A 5,954-nucleotide genomic window follows, 5' to 3' on the forward strand; every position below is an offset into this window, starting at 1 on the left:
GTTATACCCCCAGCACCTGGGAAACTGGTTGGGCTCCATCTATCATCATGCCACACCAATTCCCTGCTTGGTTTCAAGACGAGGTTTTAAAATAATTCCATGGAATAGCATAGATGCTGAAAGAAATGCAAATTTCAGCTTTGTTCTGATCATGAGCAATTATCTGTTGGTTTCAAAAATTGTATTTGGTGCATCTGATGTTCCAAGATAGTCAGAAATTATTTCACCTGTGCCTCAGTACTTTCATTTTTCTATCTACTGTTAATTTAAAAAAAGGCTTCATTGCTGAGAAATGGTTCAGCCTAAATCTGGCATTACGAAGTGCTTTCCATTTTGTTTTTCCTGCCCAGCCCTGTATTGCGTAAGTGACGAGCAAAGCCCTGAAAGGTGGCACTAGGGACGATGCTTTGGTAATAGAACCGTACGACTGCTGTTAGGCAGAAGCCCTTGAAAAGCTGCATTGAGTGTTGATAACCTGGAGGGGTTTGCAGCCTCCCTGGGCAGCTGCTAGCTGGGAAGCCGATGTTTTGCTGCTGCTGCTTGGAGCCTCTGGGCCTGTGGTCACTGCTCCACGAGGGCAATACATAACAGCTGCAGCAGCTGCACTCCTCTCCACCGTGTGTGTTGCTGGAAGGAGCCGTGGTTCGATCGGACACCAAGTAATCCGCACGGATTGAGATGCTGACATCAGTCGTGTTAATGACATTCAGCCTTCCTCTCACCACTCCTGCCTGGGAGAGGCGAGCAGCCTGAAAGCAGAGCTGTTAGGCGCCCGGAGGCAGAGAGAGATGAATAAAACCGAATTACAAAAGCGGTTCTCCTCTCGCCCCGTATCTTTTCGCGGCGTTCGTTCTCCCGGCCGCGCACGTAGGTCTGCCTGCGTGCCCTAGCGAGCAGGCAGCAGCTCTCGGTGCGGCATCGGCATGGGCCGGGCTGTCGGTAGGGGGCGGGTCACGGCCGGGGGAAAACGGGAGGAAAGGAGAGGTAAAGCGCTGCGGGGCTGCTCTCGGAGGGGGTAAAAGCTAGCAGCTCGGCGTGTGACAGCTGCCGCTCAGACAGACGATAACGCAGCTGGAGTAAAAGCTGATTCTTCCCGGCGGGGGGAGGGGGGTTTCTCTAGTGCGAAACTGAAAGAACCGTGAAGTTAAAAGGACGGCGGGCGCAGCAGGGCGAGTGACGGAGCTACCGCGGCTCATCCATCCGCCCGCTGAGAACTTGCGGGTGCCGCGTTCTCTATGCTTACGCCGCTCTCGTACGGCCGCCTCGTGAGGAGCCGGCCCGGCCGCAGCACGCGCGAATAGCGGAGCTCCTCGATCGGTACCGCGGCCGCCGACGAGTTAGTGGCCGGGCCCGCGGGGGCTTCGTGTCTGCACGGCGCCGGCAGCGTCCGGTCCGTTCCGTTTCGTCCCTACCCGGGGGCGCCGCGGAGGGCCCGACGTAACCGGCCTCAGCGGCGCGGCAAGAAGGGGGGCGGCGGACAGGCGGCCCCGGCGCCCGCGGTATGGCTGCCGCTAGAGGCGCTGCGCGGCCTCGCCGGGCCGGGAAGGGATGCGGACGGGGCCATTCGTGCTGCGGGAGCGGGGGGGAGCGAGGCTCCGGAGCTGCGCCGGGAACCCGCCGCGGGCGCCGGGGGCCGGAGGGGGGATGGCGGGGCGGCGGGCGAGGCCGACGGCGGGCGTGGGGCAGACGGCGGCGGGACGGCGGTGCGGCGGGGACGCGGCGCGAGGGGGGGGGGGGGGGCGGAGTGGCTGTGGCCGGCGGCGGCCGCCGCGGCGGCGGGGTCAGTTCTCTTTAGTGTTTGCCGATGTTGGAGGCGGCTCCGAAGCGTCCCCGGGAAGCAGGTAATGGGGCCCGCCGGGCGGCCCCGCGCCCCTCCACAGTGAGAGTAGGGCGGGCGCGGGACGGGGGAACCGAGCCTCGGCCGGAGGGGAGGGGGCTGCCGCAGCCATGATGTCCGGGTTCTGGTCCCGCTTCTCCTCCTCCCCGCTGTCTCCCCTTCCGCCGGCGCGGCGCGGCCCCGGGCAGGACTCCGCCGACCCCCGGGCGCCCTCCTCGCGAGGCACCGCTGCGCCACGGCTGGATGGAGGAGGGGGGCGGCGGAGGCGGCACCGACTCCGCCATCCGCCCCGCGGCCCTTGCCGCCGCCACCTCCTCCTCCTCCTCCTCCCTCGGGCGCCGGAGCCGGGCAGCGGACGGCCACCGCGGGCAGGCAGGTGAGCGACCCGCCGCAGCCCCCGGTCCTGCGCGGCCCTGGCTTTGAGGCCGGGCGTTTGGGCTCGGCTCGGCGGGGCTGCGGGCCGGGCCTGCCCGGAGCTGCGCGGGGAGCCGGTGTGGGCTGAAGCGGTCTCGCTCACCTTGGCCTGCCGTCCCCTCGCCGGCCCGGTGTGCTTGCTCCGCACGGCGGGTTCGGAAATTCCTCGTACAGCAGCGTTCGGGCTTCTGCACCTCGCCCATCCGTTTGCGTTACGTCCATTGCCTTCGCTTCGTTCACCGTGCTCCTCGCCTGAACTTGGGACAGGGTGCTAAACTTTGCCAGCAGGACTGCGCTGTCGCGCTCCCAAAATGGATGTCAGTGTTCCTTCCATGAAGTGGCTGGCAGAGGAGCGGATCCCGGGGCTCAGCGGGCTCGAAGGCTGCGGGGCTGTGTTTGAGGTGGGGTGGAAGGAGAGGGATACGTTTTGCAGCAGGCCGAGGCCCTCCCCCGCCTTCAGGTCTGTGAGCAGAGAAGGCTCATCCTGAGTGCGGTGGGGTCTGAATGGGGCCACTGGGTGTGGACCTGCAGCTCATGGTGCTGCATGCCCAGCCCACGGTGTCTAAGCAGCACCTTTCCTTGGCAGTGCACCCACCCAGCTCTGCCCTGTGGCAGGCAAGCTGTGCCTCTGCCTGCTGAGGAGTGTCCTCTGCGCAATTACTGTAGTACCAAATAAAGTTTGTTGCTCCGAAGAGTGGGTGGAACATCCCTACTGCTTCTCCTTACTGAGCCTCAGTGATTACTGAGGAAATGTGTGTGGATTGCTGCAGGGCACAAGTAAAGCTATGGCTCCGGTGTGGCTAGGTGGGGTTGCACTGTGCTCATGTGATTGAATGCAGGTGGCTGTGTCTCAGTGACATTACTGCTGCCCAGGAGTAAAGCCTGAGATGTACAGTAACTCCAGGTTGGGAATATTTCCTAAACTTTGGGAGATTCCACACAGGCTTTGTTGTGACACTGCTGCCTGTAAACGGTGCCAGGTCTGACAGTTCCCTGAATGAAGGCTTTCTGTCATCCAGCAGCACTGTGTGATTCCCAGCACTGACTTCCAATAATGGATCCTCCAGTTTGCTCTAGAAAAACTCCCGGAGAGGGAAATGCCTGCTCTCACTGTGCTCACTCAGATTCCGGGTGCTGGGAGCTGGAGTGAGGCTGCTGTTTGGTTGTGGTTTGTGAGGGAGAGTGCAATTCAGATTTTCCTTGCTTTAAGGAACTTTGGTGATATTTGGCTTTGGCAGAGGCCATTCAGTTTGGGTTCTGATCAGGCTGCAACTTGGAGACTTCATGGAGTTCTAATTCCCAGTTTCAGCTACCTCTTCCCTCAAGAGTAATGTCCAAGTAATATCACATTTGAATAATCTTCAGACCTGAGCTGTGAAAGTGGTTTGCAAAAGAGCTCCCTGATTTTACACGTAGCAAAACTTTGTCAGAGCTGTTTCAATGACTTGACCAAGTTCAAAGAGGCAATTAACTCAATCAGCTCCTTCCTTGGAGGCAAATATGAGGGCTGAGTCTCCCGCAGAAGTTTACAAACACAGCTCCGCCACCATCCTGGTGCATGTTGGTGGAGCTGGGTGTACTGGGGTTGTGAAGTGCCACGGAATGACCTTGGAATGGTGTTGCAGAGCAGATCAGCAGTTGCAGCCCTGTACCTCCAGCCTCTGGGAGGGCTGCACCTGTCATGCTCTGTCTCTTTGCTTTGACCTGCCTGGAGCACGTGGCTATTGATCTGCTAGTCCTCGAAAAGAAGAGAAGCACTTGGATTGATTGTGTCTGGTCCTTCAAAATGCATCCTATTACACTACTGTGCAGCAGAGGAAGCAGATCTTATAAGGTGTGCATATGCAGTGCTAGTTTTGTTGTGTGTTTACTTCATGCATACATATGACACCTGCATAGATTTCATCCATTGGTGAGCTGAATATCTGCTTCTTCACACCATGTGGATATGGTGGGGAAGGACCTAACCTGTGATCTGTAGCATAACTCTAAGAAGATAACTTCAGTTAACAAGCTGCCAAAGCTTCACTTTTCCTTCCTTGGCCATATCGGTCTCCTATCAGCAGCAGCATCAAGGAGCTCCCTCAGATAGGCCTGCCTTTACCTGAACCAATTATGTTATGTTTCTCATCTTTGGATTACCCCCACAGCCTGTATTTCTCACAGTGGTGCCTGATTTTTCTCTGTCTTCCCCAAAGAGGAAGAGAAATTAAGGAGGAGGATGCTTTCCTTTAGCACCTATGGGTGCTGTTGCTGGAGTCTGTGCAGGACAGCCCTTCAGGTGCTCATGCTTCCCAGTCACCTTTCTGCTGGACTGACCATGTTAGCATCATACCCACGTGAAGATCAGGGTTGTGAGAGCTCATGCTGTGGTCCTGACCTGAACACCCCTCCTTTCCTGCTTGCTGTTCATTGCCTGCTGCTGCAGTACTAACAAGTTCAGAGGTTGTGTTTGGTACGGCGTGTATGAGGTATGAGGTGGGGGTGCTGAGAAGCAGGCAGGGAAGAGAATGAGGTGCACATCTCTGTGCAGGGAGGAGAGATCTGTGGTGGTGTAAATGTGAGGGGAGCAGAGCTGGTTGGAGCATGAGGCAAACCTTGGAAAGGGGAGAAGTGGAACCTGTGCATAACAACTAATATATAATAAGAGCCAAGTGCCCTGCTCTTAGTGCTCATGTCTGCTCATTGTCAGGGAACAGTCACCATCACATTATCCAAAGTGTGTTTGTGTTAGAAGAGCAAGAGTTCAGTTAAAACCCGAGAAGCAGTTTGCCGTGCCTTGGTCTGGAAACTATACAGAATAGAAAAACTTGTCGCAGGTTCTCATCTGAAAGTGACTTTTGAAAACCTGTCTCTGGTAGTGTAAGACTGAAGTCACACATGTGTCTGTAGCTTGCAAAATTGGTTCATACTGTGTCTTGACAGCCAACGTTCTGTTTTTAAGCTGGTGGTAGTTGGAGTGTTTCCTGGTAGTGAAAACTGTGCTCCAGTGCTAATAGTGTCCTGACCTGTGTCATACCTCTTATTTTTGGTTTATTCAAGTATGCTGCTGTATAGTATGTGACTGATAATATAACAAATTTATTGATACTTTATCTAGTAAAATCAGGCGATTATTTCTTTTTCCTAGTAAATAACTTCTTTCATATGAAGTGTTTAATTTTATAGTTCTCTATTCCTATGATCTTCTAATTTAGTCACTGCTGAAATGATAGTGGGGGATTTTTTTTAGACTAATTAGAAGCCAGCATTTGGGCACAGATTTCAGATGGTGTTTGAGAGAGATCGTGGTAATAGCCAGTGGCTGAGTCATACAGCTTATACGCTGGGTTGTCTTGCTATCCTTAGATGCTGGAAAATGGCAGCTTGCTAAGATGTTGACCATAGTACCACACACTCAAAGGATGTATTTACAATCTCTTGAAAATCTCCAAAAGATTGCACTGACGTTGGTTGTGCTTACAGTTTCTCTGCCTGCCAGCTTTGAGGAACAGGGAATGAGTGCTGTTTGCCTCCTGGCTGCAGGAAACGTTTTTGAGGGTAGGAGACTGGGTTGTTCAGGGCAGCTTCTTGCAGCGCAAATGGTCCTCTGTGGGAACAAGAAGACTTCTAGGAAAGTCAAGAAACCTCATTTTTACTGTTACTGCTATTCCTAGTTTTTCTTTTTCTTTTTCTTTTTCTTTTTCTTTTTCTTTTTCTTTTT

General features: G+C 54.8%; 1 protein-coding gene across 3 annotated transcripts in view; it reads left to right on the top strand.

Annotated features, from left to right (window-relative positions):
* Nucleotides 1-944: 944 nt before the first annotated feature.
* The window catches only part of STAU2 (staufen double-stranded RNA binding protein 2), a 166,289-nt gene continuing 161,279 nt past the window's right edge, over nt 945-5,954 (top strand). For 2 of the 3 annotated variants that reach the window (XM_042839465.1, XM_042839479.1), the window contains exon 1: nt 1,754-1,841. The gene's annotated coding sequence lies outside the window, so the exon portion shown is untranslated. Of the gene's footprint in view, nt 985-1,753; nt 1,842-5,954 lie in introns of those variants that run through there. The other variant, XM_042839471.1, reaches the window with a different exon arrangement.

The sequence above is a fragment of the Centrocercus urophasianus genome, unplaced genomic scaffold, assembly GCF_019232065.1.
Source record: "Centrocercus urophasianus isolate 14NV4802_14NV808 unplaced genomic scaffold, USGS_Curo_1.0 seq_11, whole genome shotgun sequence".
Lineage (NCBI taxonomy): Eukaryota > Metazoa > Chordata > Aves > Galliformes > Phasianidae > Centrocercus > Centrocercus urophasianus.